General features: G+C 40.4%; 1 non-coding gene across 1 annotated transcript; it reads right to left on the bottom strand.

Moving 5' to 3' along the window:
* Positions 1–17518: 17518 nt before the first annotated feature.
* On the bottom strand, positions 17519–17593 carry Trnar-acg (transfer RNA arginine (anticodon ACG)). Its single transcript has one exon. It is a non-coding gene; the product is annotated as a tRNA-Arg (tRNA).
* Between the last annotated feature and the right edge of the window lie 1943 nt (positions 17594–19536).

Raw genomic sequence — 19536 nt, forward strand, 5'->3', positions numbered from 1 at the left:
GATACACTAAATACTCACTCCTAATGGCTTTGGCTCCGTAAAGATGAGAGAAATAACCAGTCTTGTTTATCACCTTACTGTTCTGATCCCCCTGAAATTTATCTGCTGGCGTATACCAGAGCACGTCACAATTATGCCACGTTAAGTCACTTGTAAGGATATGTAGTGAAAATAACTACAGGTATTTCTCTGTTGGCTCAACAGCTGCAGCGCACAAGGGAGAGCACGCTGAGGTTTCCAGAATCGGCCAAAACGTCAGTTTGTATTTACACGTCGCTATAACTGGGATCGGAAAATTTGCCAGTAGGAGTGGGCGGAATCCCCAGCTAACTCAGAGATGGATTTTCGCTGAGGTGGCGGCGGCATTTGGGAGAGTCACTCTTGCTGGAGACGCAGATGTCCGTCCATTTCCTCATACAGGCGCCTGGCTCCGCTCCTGAAAATGATTTCATACAATCACGTACATGATGACAACATTATCTTGTACACATTGCACGTTAACAGTGAGAAACTAATGGAGATCAAAGTGTAAAGAAGTAGACAAGAAAAATTAAGAGTATGTAAGTATCTGGAAATAGGAGGAGAATGACACACTCAGTCCTAAGGAAATAGCATGTATTGATCCTATCAAGAACTCACGAATTAAATAATATATATCCTGAGTAAAACATAATACACATACATATGAAATCCAAACCTGTCACGAATACTTAATCAGTTATAACTAACGTCAAATATTGTCGAATGACAAAAGAGAACCGTACTTAAATTCTGGTGCCTTTTTGTACCCACAATATTTCACCTCTTATTAGTTGTAAAATAATTTGCCCTTATGTATGTCGTTGTAGCTACCCAACATATAGGACATTCTTTAATAATAACATCAGAACCGATAACACGATATGTTGATGAACGTACATCACTACTAACCAAATTCAAGAGCTGCAGACAGGAACACATAACAAGAATAGTGAGACACACTGTGGTTAATACTTGCCTCCTCATCTTTTACACTTGTTAACGGCAGACAGGAAGGAGGTTTAGATTCCTTATAGGCATCCCGAAACTCGTAGAACGCGTGGCAGACCACTATCACAGCGAATATGGTACAGGTAACCCATTGTGGGAAGCTCCAACTACAGGGGATTGGGACGCGCTCTAATATTATCCCCTCCTTGACCAACGCTAAAACAGTTAACTCTGTCATAGTTACTACCGATAACAGGAACAGACATACGCAGTCCATCTTGCCGAATACTGTTCCTTAGCAACAGCTCAGTTGCATTTATATTCTTCATTTACAAATGAATGCCGCCTTAACAATAATTGTTAGTGGTTTGATTCTGACTGACTGTGTAACGAAATCAGTAAGCGACAAACTGACGGCAGCTTTGTTTTCCTTTTAGATTCAATCACACACGTTTAAGTGATGTGTTACAGTTGTTCGAACAAAAATATTTTGACATGATAGTTGCGCTTGTCTCTCTGTAGGGCATAGCTGAGGCTATATGAAACGATTATCTATTGTTCTCTTTCCAATTTTACAGACGAATTACTAGAATAAAAGGCTCCTATGTCACAAATCTCTTTGTGCACACATGTTATCAATGTTGCGTGAACTTCACTGTGATATAACTACAATATTATCTTACTAAACTACCAGTTATCTTTCTACATTTTCCATAAGATTTCTGCAGCTCTCTCATCTGCAAGAAATGCCTTATTAAACTATAATCACGTTGGTCCTAATTTTCGACGAGATAGGGTTTTGCTGAAGTCATCATGTAGATGCTGTAACCACTCCTTCTACGTCGAGATTTCAACGCACACAATGTAGCCTACTTTAGGATTCACTAGCCAAATCACCTACCCAGAATTCTGGTGACGAGGAACTATTAGAATATCCCAGTTTTCAGATTCCACTAGAAAATGGCTTGAAAATAAAATCAGAAATGGTTGATGGAAAAAATAAGCTATTTGGCAATTGGAGGGCTCCTCATCAATTCAGTACATAGTTGCAGCGAAGCAGCGTACGCCAAAAAAATGGAGAGCACGCTACACCACCGATGTGTTTATCCCATAGCATTCAGATCGACCTGAAACGTCATTCAATCCCTTGTAACACTGAAAGCTAGGATTCTTCAACCTGTAGCAGGCGGGCTGCCCCCTTATACCCTTACGCCCAGGCGTAGAGGGCGAAAAGTATTATTGTTTTTATAGTAGCAAGATGCGGCGACAGTTCCTGAACAGCACATACAATTACTGCCGGAAGTGGGATTTCAGGGCGATGCGTAAGGTGGAGTACCTTGTGCATACAGAGGGTGAAACGTCTGTTAGAATCGTTTCATATTATTTATCTTGTATTTTGTGTTCTCGCCCTCAATCACTGTTATTTAGTTTTGTACTTCGTGTTTATCACCATGTAGTGATATAAAATTGCATTAAAGTATCAATTTTTCCAGTAAGCACCTATTAGTACGTATATTACCTACAGTTTGTGCTTCCAAAATTCCTTTCTTTTTTCGTTCTCTGTATGAATGGGTGAGTATGTATATTTAATTTGCCTTTTGTGGTGCTGTGGTAGCAACAGTGTAGACAACGTAGATTTCTCAGTCAAGGCAGAGAGGTTTATTCTCTTTGATAGTCATCGACATTACTTATGTTGGTGGTGGAAAGAACCCCTCTGGTCTCTTCCGGCTTCCCAGGAGAAATTCGTTACAGAGAGCGCGTGCTCTCGTTACTCGGGTCTGGGACAATGGTCAACGAAGAATGACTTGGGGCTGATGAGTGTGTTAATGTGTGATGGTGTGTAGCTGTTTTAACTGACGTAACCATTTCATTTGCTAGTTCAGTTTCAAGGTCGGAGGAGGAGGAGGAGGAGGAAGAGGTGAAGGAGATTAGTGTTTGACACCCCATCGGAAACAAGGTCATCAGAGATGGAGCAGAAGTTCGCATTAGGGAAGGGTGGGGAAGGAAATCGGCCGAGCCCGTTGAAAGGAAACGTACCGGCATTTGCCTGAAGCGATTTAGAGGAGTTACAGAAAACTTAAATCAAGAGGGTCGGACGCGGGTTTAATCCGTCGCCCTCCCGACTGCGAGTTCATTGTGCTAACCACAGCACCACCTCGCGCGGTTTCATGTTCGGTAGCCGAATTCTTATATTTTTTAGAGTTTCGCCACGAGCATATTTTCAGTGTTTAATAAGATTTTCTCGTCCTTGCTTTGTGTAACCAGAACACGTGGTGTAGGAAGAGTGTTATTCCAGTGAGGGGTTGTAAATTCAATTGCTGGATTTCTCTCCTAATTAGAGTAGGTATATACACTTTCATCGTATGTATGTGTTTTGTCTCTTGTACTTTTCATTTCGTTCAGTTTTAAGATTGAATATCTTTATTCGTATCATACTGAATGTCTTATTCTTGACTCCGCGTCATATTTTAAGGTCGTTTGTGTCTATACGTTTGTACTCGTATTCACAGTATTTCAATCATAGCGACACGGATAAAACTCTGGGCCTTTGGCTTATTGTGATGGGCAAAATTCTGTTTGTCTCTATTCATGTTTATGTGAATTGAATATGATTGTACGAACTTTCCCATGCGCGCCTAAGATTTCCGTTTCATTTGTAGCTGCAATGTACCGCAGCACCCAACATAGTAACAATGTGAGTTAATGAAATGATAGACCACAAGAAATTATAGTTAAAAATTACTTTGTGAATATTTAATATTATGCTTTATTTCAATAAACTGTGTTAAATTGTGAGGACTGTTTCTCAGTCAAACCCTTCCCTTTTTGTAAGATTATGTTAGTACATCTAATCTGACGTTCAAAGTTATTTGAGTTATCGTTTGTACTTAAATTTTTCCCTTATGCTCATTCCATATGTTCACTTGGATCTTTTTAGTAATACTAGCACGTTAGTAATGCTTGCCAAATCAGTGATTAAATCAGTTCTGTTGTATATTAAGTTTCCTCAGCTTTAATTGAACTGCGTGGTGATGCAGCGAAATTTTGTGGTACACGGAACTTAACAGTAGACTGCACACAGATTCTGTTAGCAAATCATTTTCCTCTTAACCATTTACCCAATAATAACCATCTAAAGGAATTCATCAAACATAACTGAGACAGATGGCCCAGACTATAGCAGTAGAACTTCCGAGACTTAAGATGGTTCTAATGGCTCTGAGCTCTATGGGACTTAATATCTGAGGTCATCAGCCGACTAGAACTTAGAACTCCTTAAACCTAACTAACCTAACGACAACACACACATCCATGCCCAAGGCAGAATTCGAACCTGTGACCGTTGCAGTCGCGCGGTTCCGGACTGAAGCGCCTAGAACCGCTCGGCCACGGCGGCCGGCCAAGACTTAAGACCATCAAGAATCAGAAACGAACATTTCGGCGTCAGAGAGTGCTCACAGACAACGGTCGTAATTTCAGTGCGTGTTATTGGGCGATTTCGGGACTGTATTCTGACATGTCAGTAGCTCTTAGCACTTAACGTGTTCAGGGCAGAAAATCTTTACAGCAGGTTACAAAACACAGCAGAATGATATTCTCCTTATTTTATTTAACCTGGATGGCAGGAAGGTTTGCGTATTCATGAAGAGATACTAACCTGCCTGTTTAAACTCTGGGAGGAACATATACAACAGCGGAAATGAATTAGAGCGAATGGTTCTTGTACTGAGTTCAGAATCCGCACAGCTCCTGACAAACATTCAGTTTTGCTTCATGAAACAGTTTATAGCAACTTGACCTTCGTAGAGGTTGTTGTAGATAAAGTTTCCTGTTCCCGCAAGGTCTTTTTTTTTCTTTTTTTTTTGAGTCTTCTGACTGGTTTGATGCGGCCCGACACGAATTCCTATCCTGTGCTAACCTCGTTATCTCAAAATAGCTCTTGCCATCTACAAACTCAATTATTTGATGCATTTATTCCAATGTCTGTCTTCCTCTGCAGTTTTTTCCCTCTACAGCTCCTTCTAGTACCAAGCAAGTCATTCCCTGCTGTCTTAACAGATGTCCAATCATCCTGTCCCTTCTCCTTTTCAGTGTTTCCCACATATTCCTTTCCTCTCCGATTCTGCGGAGTACCTCCTCATTCCTTACGTTATCAGTGCACCTAATTTTCAACATTCGTCTGTACCATCGCATCTCAAATGCTTCGCTTCTCTTCTGTTTTCCCACAGTCCATGTTTCACTACCATACAATGACATTCTCCAAACGTGAATGTTCAAAAATTTCTTCCTCAAATTAATACTTATGTTTGATGCTAGTAGGCTTCTCTTCGCCAGGAATGCCCTTTTTGCCAGTGCTAATCTGCTTTCGAAGTCCTTCTTGCTCCGTCAGTCATTCGTTATCTTTCTGCGTAGGTAGTACAATTCCTTAACTTCATCTACTTCGTGACCATCAATCCTAATGTTAAGTTTGTCGCTGTTCTCATTTCTGCTACTCCTCATCACTTTCTTCTTTTTTCGATTTACTCTTAATCTCTGTACTTATTACACTGTCATGTATTCTTCTTCACTTTCATTCAGGATAGCAATGTCATCAGCAATTCCTGTCAATGATATGCTTTTCACCTTTAATTTTAACTTTACTTCTAAACCTTTCTTTTATTTCCATCACTGCTTATTTGACGTACAGATTGAACACTAAGGGTGAAAGGCTACACGGATATTATTGACCAGGTTTCATCACTCTCGTGAACCTAACCTGAACAGAGGAAATACTTTCAGTGTTCAGAACGAACTGCACCCACACAGGGAGGCAATGATCTCTAACCTACGTTCTCTATTCTCTACTACGTGACGAAGAACGTCCTCTTCAGACCCTGGAACAACACAGTTAATACTCTAAGTTATAAATACGAGGCCTGTTCAGAAAGTAAGCTCCGATTGATTGCCAAATTGAAACCACAGTGAACATCAGAAATGTTTTTCTTGTAACAATTAGCTACACCTTTCAGCTACTTCTCTACGTAGTCGCCGTTCTGACTTAGACTTTTGTCATAGCGTTGTACCAATTTTTCAATAGCCTCGTCATAGAAGGCAGCCGCCAGTGCTTTCCGCCAATTCTCCACGCTGGCCTACACCTCGTTGTCTGTGTCAAAATGTTGTCTTCAAAGACAGCGGTTCATGTGACCAGAGATGAAACTCAGGGGGAGACAACTGCGGACTGTATTGTGGGTAATCTCACATTTCCATTTGAAAACGATGCAGGAGCATCTTCATTGCCCCTGCAGAATGCGGCTGAGAATTGTCTTGAAGAAGAAACAGCACGACAGTTATGTAATGTTAGCTGCATAGCTTCAGGCGAAATTTCTCACCAGGCCCTCGTACTTGGCGGCAGACACTATTTTCTAGACATCTTTACGCACTCACTGCGAGCTCAGAAATGAGAAGAGCGACGTGATGCTAACTGGGGTTATACTAGAGACACTACCCAACACATCTGTGCAAAGCTTTATCGGATTTTCATAGTCGTTTCCATTTCGCGACCGATCGGAGCTTACTTTCTGAACGCCCCCCGTATATCAGTTTCTCGCAGCCTTTCGTGTAGAACCAAAGCAGAACACCACTCCTCTAGCCGCAGAGTGGCCAATCGTGACTACCGACCGCCGTGCCATCCTTACCCAATGGCGTCATCTGGAAAAAGTACGGAGGGGCGCGGAGTCAGCACACCTCCCGACCATGCGTTGTTGGCTTTGCAGACCTTGGAGTCGCTTCTTCTCATTCAAGCAGCTCCTCGGTTGGCATTACGACGCTGAGTGAACCATCCTCCAGTCGTTCCACCAGGGCAGAATCGCTTTTAGTACCGAGAACTGAACTCAGGTCCCTCACATAGCAGGCTTTTGTGCTGACCACTTTTCTTCCGTTCTATATATTTATTCGTCATTTTTGCCAGCATTTTTGTACAGATGTCGCAGTTCCCGTCGTTGAAAATGTGGTTCAGTTCTCTTATTACAAAGAGCGTGGCCAGCCCCCAGGCGAAACATGAGCAGTGTGAGCTACTGTGCTGGTGACCTCTCATTATGTAGACGACAGTCCTTGTTATGATCAGACGAAATTGCTTTGTGATGCAATCACAACAACGACTGACGACGGCTCCCATTTCTTATTTTGCGTGCGCACCGTGAAGCAGGGTATCTAAATCTACATCTCTACTCTGAAAACCACGAGGTGCATGGTAGAGGATATGTCCTATTGTACCAGTTATTAGGGCTTCTCCTTGTTCCATTCACGCGAGGGAAAGACGATTGTCTGAATGGCTCTGCGCGGGCAGCGATTATTCTAATCTTATCCTCGCGATCTGTATTTGAGCGATACGTAGAGGTTGTAGTACATTCCTAGAGTCGTCATTTAAAGCCGGTTTCTTAAAACTTTCTTAATAGACTTTCTTTGGATACTTTAAGTCTATCTTCAAGAATCGTGCAGTCCAGCTCCTTCTGTATCTCACTGACACTTCCCATGAATTAAACAAACCTGTGTACATTCGTGCTGCCCCTCTCTGTATACGTTCTATATCCCTCTTAGTCCTATCTGGAACCGGTATCACACACTTGAACGATTTTCTAGAACTGGTCGCACGAGTGATTTGTAAGCAATATCCTTTGTAGACTGACGGCACATCCCCAGTATTCCACCGATAAACCGAAGCCTACCACCTGCCTTACCTACGACTGAACCTATGTGATGATTCCTTTTCATATCCCCACAAAGTGCTTCACAGAACTATTTTTATCAGTTGGCCAATTCGAATAGTAACTCACTGATATTATAATCACAGGATACGAGGTTTTTTCGTTTTGTGAAGTCCAAAATTTTACATTTCTGAACATTTAGGGAAAGTTGCCAATCTCTGCACCACTTTGAAATCTTATCAAGATCTATGCGAATATTTATGCAACTTCTTTCAGATAGTACTCCATTATACACTGAAGACCAAAGAAACTGATAGCACTCCGTCTTCAGTCAAGTGGCCCATCGGGAACATCCGATCGCCGGGTCATCCTCAGCTGAGGACGCGGAAGGGAGGGATGTGTGGTCATCACACCGCTCTCCCGGTCGTTTTGACGGCAAAGAAAGTGACACATCTGCCTCATATCGTGTGGGGCCCCCCACGAGCACGCAGAAATGCCGCAACACGACATGGCATAAACTCGACTAATGTCTGAAGTATTTCTACAGAGAACTGACACCATGAATCCTGCAGGGCTGTCCATAAATCCGTGAGAGTATCAGGAGGTGCAGATCTCTTCTGAACAGCACGTTGCAAGGCATCTCAGAAATGTTCAATAATGTTCATGTCTGAGGAATTTCGCTGCCAGCGGAAGTGTTTAAACTCAGAAGACTATCGCTGGAGCCACTCTGTAACAATTCTGTCTCATTGTGCTGCTGGAATTGCCCAAGTCCGTCGGGATGCACAATAGACATGAATGGATGCAGGTTATCAGACAGCATGTACCTGTCAGAGTTGTATCTAGAAGTATCAGGGGTCCAATATCACTACAACTGCACACCTCCCACACCATTACAGAGCCTCCACCAACTTGAACAGTCCCCTGCTTACATGCAGGGTGCTTGGATTCATGAGGTTCTCTCCATACCTGTACAAGTCCGCTCGATACGATTTGAACGAGACTCGTTCGGGAGGTACATGTTTCTAGTCATCAACAGTCCCATGTCGGTGTTGACAAGCCCAGGCGAGGCGTAAGGCTTTGTGTCATGCAGTCATCAAAGGTACAAGAGTGGGCCATCGCTCCCGTAGGACCATATCAATGATATTTCGTTGAATGGTTCGCACGCTGACACTTGTTGATGGTCTACTTCAAATCTGCAGCAGTTTGCGAAAGGATTCCCTTCCCTCACGTTGAACGATTCTCTTCAGTCGTCGTTTGCCCCGTTCTTGCAGGATCTTTTTCAGGGCGCAGCGATGTCGGAGATTTGATGTTTTACCAGGTTCCTGATATTCACAGTACACTCGTGAAATGGTCGCACGGGAAAAACCCCACTTTGTCGCTATTTCGGAGATGCTGTGTCCCATCCTCTTGCGCCGACTATAATACGACGATCAAACTCACTTCAGTCTTGATAACCTGCCATTTTAGTGGCAGTAATCGAGCTAACAACTGCACCAGACACTTGTTTTCTTATGTAGGCGTTGCCGACCGCAGCGCCGTGTTCTACCTGTTTACGTGTTTCTGATTTTTAATACGCTTGTCTATACCAATTTCCTTGGCCCTTCGGTGTATATGACTGCATGACCTGCAAGAAGCCTGATTTCACTATTAATATTGTCTGCTGGCTCATTAATACAAAATATGAACAGCATGTGGCCCAAACACACTTCCCTGTGGCACACCCGAATTTACTTCTACATTTGACGGTAACTCTCCTTACAATATAATATGCTATCTCCTAACCATCAAAAAGTCCTCAATCGAGTCACAAATTTCGCTTGATAACCCATATGACCGTACTTTTGACAATATGCGTAGGTGCGCTGCTGAGTCAAATGCTTGCGGAAAATCTAGAAATTTTAAAGGGATCTGATCTTCAGACGTATATCCAAACGGTATATTTATGGACGGGTTCGTTATTGAAAATTTGTTATTTGGTCCTCTTCACAAATTCCTAAATGCCTGTAATATAAATTGTGGGATGCCAAGTGTAGTTGTGTGTGTGATAATTGATAGCCATCATGTGTTCAGAAAACGAATTACCAGCACCTTCTGTGCTGTCAGTAATCCAGCAACGGGAATCGAATGTACATACTACGTAATGGATATCTAGAATAAGCTTTATCATTACTTTAACAACGATCTTTGATTAAAGGCGGCTACACAATCAACAGTACGTTTGCCAAGCATGTGTGTGAGAGCGTTTTGTGCAAGCATGCACAAATCCCCTGTGCCTCCATACAGCATTACTTTTTTCTTCGAAAACGCGGAGCACAGACCACGGAGAGAACAAGCTCTCTCTGTCATTGCGATGCGAGAACAAAAAAGTAATAGAGAGGAAAGGTAAAGACTGTATAATAAAACGACAAATTTTCCCCACGTCTAGTTACTGGGAGAGTTGAAGCTACGTTCACATAACCACAAAAAACGTATTGAAGCTCAAATGGAGTAACATATTTGAAATTTATGATGCACGTAACAGCATTCATTAAAAATAACACTGTTTACAAAACAGGAGACAATAATGAGAAAAAGTGTAACAACACACAAAAGACTCACGCTAATATTACAGTCCCTCTGAGAACTAAATGGGTCATTAAAAATCTCATACACGCATCTAGACACGTCTGTAATACGTGATTGTTGGCATCATTTTTCCCTGCTCATTATTAATAAATTCCTTGCGTTTTCCTCTCATGTAGATTGTACTGGGATAATTTACATTTTTAGTGATGAAATTTCTATCAGGGACAGTTGCTTTGTGTTTTATTAAAAGTATAATTTTCCATTTTACTTGGTTTCTGAATTAATAAATGTGAAAGAAAACAAACTTTTGTAACCTCGAATAAGCTTACCCAGCCGCTTGCAATTAATTTGCTTCATATCATTTGATTTAGTACACGAAGGAAGATTTAGTGATAGCTGATTTTTGCTTGGTTGAGCCAATAACAATGATTGTTTATGGTTCATCTAAATGCTTTATAATTTTTGCTTTAAAATTTCCGCATATTGGTACTATACATTCTGTATACGTAAAGTGAAGTGCGTATACTGGAGGTTGAAGTTATTGGCATTGTATGTGAGTAATGTATGTAAAATTCTATATAAATTATTTATTACGTAAAATAATTTTCTGACGACATTTTTTATTTAAAGATATTTGTGTCTATAAACTCTTCATGTTGATGCAAATTTGAGAATTGTAAGAAACGGTCACTTTTTGGAACAATCTAAGAAATAGGTGTTATGTAAAAGCCAGTGTGATTTTGTCTGAAACGTAAGTGGCTCTGGAAAGTGGAAAAGGTGGCAAGGGTGAATTGGCGCACTACCTAGAACAAGCACGGGAAGTAAGTCATACAGTCTGTAGACAGCAGTGATTGAGGCAATACCCTTCAGGAGTAGGAGCAGCTTTACCTCCAAATTTGCGCAAAAACGCCTCGGATGAAGAATGCAAACGGGTTACGGCATAGCAGCGAGTTGTTGGGCTACTGTAGGTAGAACTGAACGACGCCAAGAAGAGAAATTGAGCCCATACAGCAAGATACTTGCAGCTCGTACTGTGGATAGTATAGCCGCCATAATTGTTCGCCACACCCAAGCCTACAGCCACCAGAATAGATTTTTATGTGCTATTTTACTTTTGTATAGTGTGAACCATAAATTTAAACTGTGTTTTATTAGTGAACAATCATTGTTGAACTTTAAAGAAACAGGTTCACCCTGTTATTTTATCCGATGTAGGGTTCCTTCCTGGTGTTTGATTAATTTAGTATCCTGTTTTACAGACTTATGAAGTGCCAAGTTAATATAAAGAGACACCATTTAAATTTTTTATGTAAGTAGTGAGACATATGTGTGAGGGACTAAATCCTCTAGTAACGAAATTACTTCCCAGTAGTGGAAGAGCGATTTTAAATGTAATTTTGAATCACAAAGTTAAAGATTTCGTAAATATTTTCATCTTGAGCAATAGTTAAAGAAAAGTTGTCTTAGTTGTTTCACTGAAAGGCGTAATCCAAATTTTAGTTGGAGTAACAACACGTCCATGCTTTAGTACATTGCAGAGAAATAAAGTCAAACTCTTCTTGTCTTAAAAGTTTTCTTAACTACTGCAAAGTGTTTGCTTACGTAAATTTCAGTCAGAGTGAAGCGGAGTTACTAGAATCTGTTAAATGACTATACAGAGTTAGTTCAAAGAGTAATAGCTTTTGAAAGTAAATTCCAGCAAGAAAGAGGTTTTCTTGAAGTGAAATGTTCAGCATAAAAACTGTGTGCTCTAGTATCCCACACTATCTTAACATTCAAGTTTATTAGTTAAGTAAAGTGCTTTCTTAAAGTCCACCCCCGCCCCCCCCCCCCCCCCGCCAAATTCCTTTTTGCTTCCTTGAAGTTATGTCCTGGGCTTTTTCTGTTTTAAAAACTTAGTGTGAAGGGACGTAGTAGTCAAATAATTTCATTGTCTGCACCAACATTGTTTAAGTGGAGTAACATTTATTTGAAGAAGCAACTTAAACAGTAGCAAGAAAATAGGCAAAATTATTACTTCTCCTTTTCCAATACTTCACTGTTTCATTGCCTGGATAGGCTGGCGAACGTTAGTACACATTTTAAACCACTAAATGAACTTGGAACTGAGTGGTCCTAGCTTCAATAGAATATTATTCATACCGCGTTTATTTCTAACCGCTGGGTAATATCTCAGGAAAAGAATCGAATTGTCTGATTTACTTCCATTAGACACAACACACTGTCAAATCCTGTAAAAAGGGTAACTCTGTTAATTAGCTTTTCGTATTAACAGGATTATCCTCCCATAATGTACTTTATTTGGAAACTAAACTAAATTTAGTAAGAGGGTTATACGAGGCAGGGTTTCCTGTTGCTTAGGTAAAAGCATATTAAATTACAATAGTAGTGGTAAGGTTATACCTGACGCCTGGTGACAGGACTTTTACAGTCCGTAAGTAGATGAACACAGTTATAAATTTCACAGATAGGTAGGATTCTTTTGGAAGAAGTATAAAGGTCTCAGGGGTACAAATTTGTTAAAGCACTTAAGAGAAAGGTCCAGCAGGATAGATTATTACATACTTGGTTGAATCAAGTATTAAGTAAAGCAGGAGGATAAGAGCGATGACACTTCTGTAAGCAGTGGTCGGGAGCAGGACAGAGAGGAGTCGATTTTACTGGTGGAAAAGCAGGTAGGAAATATTGATTTGGGGGATGAGATTTCTATGCTGTTAAGCCCATCTCAGATTAAGAAAAATGTGGATTCAGAGGAGAAAGACAATAATCAACAAAATTAACAACAACCTATTGGTTTGTATGTGTTACTACACATTATGCACACAGCCGATAGTATAAAACAAGACCTCAATTTTAAGCGAACAAATGTAGGCTCAAATTGAAAAACTTGAAACTCAGAATAAAATTAGTCAGGAACATCCTAAACAAATGGAAATGAATAACCAAAAGTTCGAAAAAGTTAATAATTAAATACGTTTTCTGACAGAGCAACTTATTAACATGAAGAAATATATGAAATATTTATGTGAAACTGTTTGTAACATACAGGCAGAAATTGTGGACGTTAGTGACAGGTTTGAAAACCAAGCAGAGAAAATACAGGAAGAGGTCGAACTTGTAGAGTCAAAGGTTGAGGAAAAGTTTTCCCATGTTAAGAATGCAATAACGAAAGCAAACGATGAACAGATTTCTAAACTTAGAATGACTGTTCAAGAGACTGAAAAAACCTAAAAATGAAAGTAGATCATTGCGAAGAGAAGTGTAGCAATAATACTTCCAGTACACAAGAAAAAGTTAGTGACCTAGAAAGGAAAATTACTTGCAATGGCATTTATTTGGTAGGCAGAAGACCAATTTACAAAAAATTGAGAGCGAAGAAAAATTCGAACCTTACCGAAAGCGCAGTGGGTTATCCCATTATGGATGTTGATTTTATTAAGACCTGCGAAAGGCTGTTTCCTGAAAATATCACTGATCAGGAAAAGTAAACATCGTAATTAGTGATTTAGTAGAAGATGATAAACTATGGGGAATTAACTTAAGCACTGAAGCTTCAGTGAATTTAGACAAAAGTTATTGGATGAGTATTGGTCCGAGCAGATACAAAATAGCCTCTGGCGTGAGAATGTTCGAAGGTAAAGGCCAAATGAATATGAAAGAATTTTGTGAGTCTTGGTATAGGAGATTGGCTCACTTAAGGAAACGAAGGAGTGATTCCGATAGAATTTGGGTACTCTGGAAGATACTACCAGAAGATTACAAAAGATATATAAGCAGAAACCACCGTACTCTTTTTGCATTTTTAGAAATAGTAATTGACGAAGACCACCGGCGTGAAAAGAACTTCCGTGAGAATAGTAACTGCTGGAATGAGAGAAACGATCGGAAGAACAGTAATGATGAGCAGAACGATAACCAGTATCAGGTTAATGCTGTTGAAAAAGGAAGAGACAGAGGATCTTCTCCTCTAACCTTCGCGGAAGAGGACATAGGCCGCGAAATAACTTCCATACAGAGGAGCTAAACTAAATAACGCAAACGTTGAGGGTCGTACGGATGTGGGGACAAGATGCAGGAGGCCCAGACGCAAGAAATATGCTGGACATAGAGAGAGACACTTCGATACGCTGCAGTTCGGTGCAGATGAGATGCCAGGCACTAGACCTGCCACGACAGATTGTACTGCAGGTGAATCACAGTCAGTTATAGTCCACGTCATGTTGGAAGGCGGTCCAACTTTCAGCTGTTCTGCGCATCTCCCTACACAGCCACGGACAGCCAATAATACTCATTCTGTTTCCGAGCACGTAGCAGCGAGTTACTGATAGACAACGAGAATCTGCACTGTTTCCGTATTTCGCGACAACCAAATTATTCATTCAACTGTCATTTTTTTTGTATTCTTTTTTTTCTAGCAGTATAGGTGTGAATGCGTATCTGTAAATGTTTAAGTGCGATTAAAAAGAATCCAGGTGATGGCAATAAATGTGAAGTGTTTCACAAGTAGGAGAGGGCTATTATTTACCGCATTTATAACTTTTTCAAACGTGGATTTGAAAGAAGGTCTCCTACTGTTAACAGTTAAAGACACAAGAACAGAGTCCAGAACCATATGGTGTTGGCAAGAGAATTGTAAAGAGAATCGTAAAGAAAAGTGTCAGAGCTGTAGAAACCATAGAAAAAGTTCGTTTCGTGTCGCCTGGAAAGCATCGAAATCACAAGGAATCTGCAACACAAATGGATGATTTTAAAAACGAAGTTCTAAAGTGCTCCATGTGAATGATGACTGCCCAACATCATAAAAACGTATTGCAGTTATGCAGGAGAACATTAGCTACAATGGTAAGCGCTTCATCAATGTAAAGAATTTTAAAAGACGTTTTTAGTTCAAAGAAGTGGCATAGGTGCAACACGAACTATATCCCATATAAAGATTCACGATACAGGAGAAGGAGTTAGTTCCACAATGTATTATCTTGATGAAACATTGGTTAATTAGAATCATTCCAGGAAGATCTGCTGAAAATGAGTGATGGTGCTGGCCGTTTTAAGGTTTTCATAAGAATAGATTCTCAGATAATTATTCTGCATACTGATTCTTCTTCTGGCTTTGTTTCTGAGAGGAAACTAGTATTTATGTATAAGAAAAATAGCAGTGACTACCATTCGAAAATGAACGCTGTCAGTTTCGTGACATGATTCACAATTCTTGTCATACCTCGTTTCGAAGTCGGTCATTGCCAATTGTAATTTAACTGTTACAGAGAAAACACCAAGTATAAACACCAGAAAAGCGGATATATTTCCCTGGCTTAAAAATAAAAATATTAAGCACTGTATAAACCAGACTCGTGCCGATCTCCTGCAGCTCGTTAATTTATATAGGTCACGTGACAGAATGTACAAAATTCATTTCCTTGCACGTGAATGGGGTCATACAGTTTTGCGTTTACCCACGTGTCACTATTCACTTACTTTGGGCAAAGGACAAGGCTATGTGGGGAAAAAGAAAGTTCAAGAAAACATTTATTGAATTGCTTGTGGATGAGACAGCATCTCACTGTAGCGTGGGCACAGTCTAGTGGCATGCTGAAAAGCTTCAGCAATAATAATTTGACAGGGAACTGGTGATGGATATAAGCCTTGAACCTAAAATCGTAAATTTACAATCAGATTGTTCGGAAACAGATTCAAACAGATGTGACGGTGGTGTTGCGATGTAGACTTTGGAAGAAAGTAATAATATTTCTTAGTTTTAAAGATTCATGGTTAAAAAAGTGTTTGTCAACATACCAGTTGCGTACATAACCTAGCCTTTTAGATTACGACTTCGTATCCTTTGAATTACGCAGACTATAATGTTCACCATATTACCCAAGGAGAGGCTAATCTTCCTCCACCATGTTGTATGCTCTAATAACAAGCGAAAATTCATCAAAAGTCCGATATTTCCACGTGTAAACCTCTGTCAGTTTCAAGACAGGAATTGGATAAGGCCCTAAAATGACAGTGACTGTTACTTGTCGGGATATCGGTGGTTTTCAGTGTTATCGGTCATCATTCCCTGCAGCTATTCGCAGATGATGGTTAATTGTTTGCTCATTCCATTGAGTATAAATACCGTCTCTCACTGTAATGTCGAACGAGTTAGTTTACACTCTGACACTAATTCTTTTTTATGCACAGTGATTGCACTGAACTACAGTCAAACACATCAACACACACACCTTATACACATGATTAAAAATTCCATTGAGTAGAAGCAGTTGTCAAGCAAATATAATGATATCGGTTGGAGCTTGAAGTAAATTTTGTTGTGTATTAAATTTTTACTTATAACACAGTTCAAATCACAATAAATGATCATTGTTGCAAGCAGCTTCAATGATCATGTCGTTACACAATTGTCAATTTGAGAAAAATTGTACTTCACGTCTTCAAGAAGCTCTGTCAGATGTTCTCGCCTCCCAGCACACGCAGAGTTAAATTGTGGAGCAGTGGACGCAACATCGTCAAGACGTGGATTAATATTTCTCTCATGACGACTGATCTAAATTGGTTTTAATATCTACTATTCCTCTCAAAGATTTGAATGTTCAATACGATGAACCGTAGGCAAATGAGCCTGACTAGTCCGCAGGAACGCAGTTCGGAACCGTGGACTTTTAGTCCACATTCTGCTCCCAGGCATGTGTAGTTCTCATCCCTTCACTGCTCCACCTCTATGCGCGGAAGCGCCGTCTTACGTGATGCGAGCCTTAGCAAAGGGCGTATTTCGTGCTCGAATAAGCCTCTGCAGCGGACCGCTGTAGCGAGAATTATTTCTATAGCAGTGCAGACGCAGAGTGACGTTAGAGGGCAATCAGCTGGGGCTGTGAGTAAGCCATTAGACGGGGCATCGCTCTCTGTACCCAATTCAGAGGCTACGGACAGACAATGCGCAGTAACTGAGATGGATAAGTGTTTGTATGGAACTGATAACTGGCGTATACGGATGAGTAATCTGTATGACGGTATAAAGCAGATTAACTAGAAGGAAGATAGCGTTACTACGAACGGAAAGGAGTTAAAGGAGAAAGGTTTAGTGTCTGGAGCCGCACGAAGTACGCGAGCTACTAATACAATTGAATCAAAAAGCAATATGCAGATGACCCGTGTCGCTAACGTTAGGGAAAATGAAGAGATCGTAAATAAATGCGAAGTAGGAGATGCGGATTTACACTTTGCTGAAGAATCATTCCGCGCCAATGAATCTGCAGATAATGTTTCTGTCAAGAAACTTCCTGGCGGATTAAAAATGTGTGCCGGGCCGAGACTCGAACTCGGGACCTTTGCTTTTCGTGGGCAAGTGCTCTACCAACTGAGCCACCCAAGCACGACTCGCGCCCCGTCCTCACAGCTTTAAATCCGCCAGTACCTCGTCTCCTACCTTCCAAACATCACAGAAGCTCTCCTGCGAGTTCGAGTTCGAGTCTCGGCCTGGCACACATTTTTAATCTGCCAGGAAGTTTCATATCAGCGCATACTCCGCTGTAGAGTGAAAATTTCATTCTAATGTTTCTGTCATTTATAAGCCTGATTTGAAGGAAAACGAATTTGTGCGATTGATAGAAATCCACAAAGATTATAATGTTTATGAAGTGCAAGCTGATGACGTCATGGAAGATAAGGAAGACAGTCCTGATGATGACGAACTACCGAGAGAGGAAAACAATCTGCCTGGTACAAAAGATACGTGTTACTGTAGAAAGAATCCATAAATTCATGAATTACAAGACTAGTGACGATCTAGAGTTCTCAAAGAAATTAATAAGGGCTTTCATGTTGAAAACCGACAGTGACAGCGAAGATGTCGACTCAAATGAAAATGAAGAAATCAGTCAGTCTAGTAATTCAGAATCGGAGGAAACGAAGCTTACTGAAAAATTCTCTCTGATACAAATGAGAAATACCAGAGAATGAGAATATATCGTGTGAAACGTTGCCGAAACTGTACAGCAAATAGGAAAAAGAAGTTAGTCAGGAAGAAATAAAGTCTATAAATGACGAGACCTGTGAAGAAGCAGTAATGTCAATACAGGACCTGGAAGACATAAGGGATCCCAAGAAAATGTAAGAACTGGACGAAATGATTAGTAAACAGCAACCACTAAAGATCATGAAGGATTTTGCAACCCGAAAGAAGAAATTACCACCAGATTTAGACTGTAAAGAGATGAATGCCATTTCATGGGAAGATGTATTGATAGACCAAGACTTGTGGGAGGAACAAGATGAAACGGAAGTGAAAGTGATGAACCAAACCATAACCCTGATTGAAGTTCATGGTAACAAAATTAGAGCATTAATGGACACTGATTCCCAGATTAGCGCGATGTCTCAATCTTTCTAAGAATACATTAAGGACAAGCCAGGAATAGTCATAAAGTCAGAGCTGGGAACTAGAATAATGGACGTGACTACAAGAGAAAGCAAACCGATTAAGACGCAGATTTTGGTAGAATTTGTAATAAAATGTCGTCTTTTTGCACACGGTTTTCTGGTGACTTCAGAACTTAGCACCGAAATAATTATGGGCACAGATTGGCTACAGAAGCAACAGATGGTCATCAACCGCGCAAATGAAATTGTTAGCATCATGAAGGACTGTGAACACAGAGTTTGAAGTAACCGGCAAGGAATACCTTCAACTAGAATTTCAACCTATGACGATGGAGATAGATACTAATAATGAAGAATTATCGGAATTGTTTGAAGGTTATCACGTAAGAAACATCAAAAGTTTAGACCAGATGTTAGACGAATTTCGCAGAATTGTCACTGACATACAATGTTTTCATCCAGTGAAGGAAAACGAGTTACTGAAAAAATTGGATCAAATTACAGCGTGTTTCTAGATACTCCTAGATGAGTGAAAGATTTTGAGTATCACATGGATATTCTGACACACAAACCGTTTTTCGTTTATCCATGTCAGGTACCAACAGCGAAAAAACAGGCCGTTCAAGCCGAAATTGACAAGATGCTTGAATGGGGAGTTAAACAGCGTAGCAACTGTGGATACAATAATCCACTTATTATTGTAAGTAAGAAGGACGGTGGGGTAAGAGTGGCAATTGATGCCAGAACTTTAAGCAAGACAGCGAAGAAGAAAACAGAACGTCCTGAGTCATTAGATGAAGTGTTGCAAAGGTTCTATGATATCAAATTTTTATCCAGCTTAAACCTGACGATTCGTTACTGGCAAATCGCGTTGTATGCCTACTCAAGAAAATATACAAATTTTCTTTTCGCTGGCAAGTGTTATCATTACAAGGTG

This window comes from Schistocerca serialis, chromosome 5 (genome assembly GCF_023864345.2).
Source record: "Schistocerca serialis cubense isolate TAMUIC-IGC-003099 chromosome 5, iqSchSeri2.2, whole genome shotgun sequence".
Taxonomy (NCBI): domain Eukaryota; kingdom Metazoa; phylum Arthropoda; class Insecta; order Orthoptera; family Acrididae; genus Schistocerca; species Schistocerca serialis.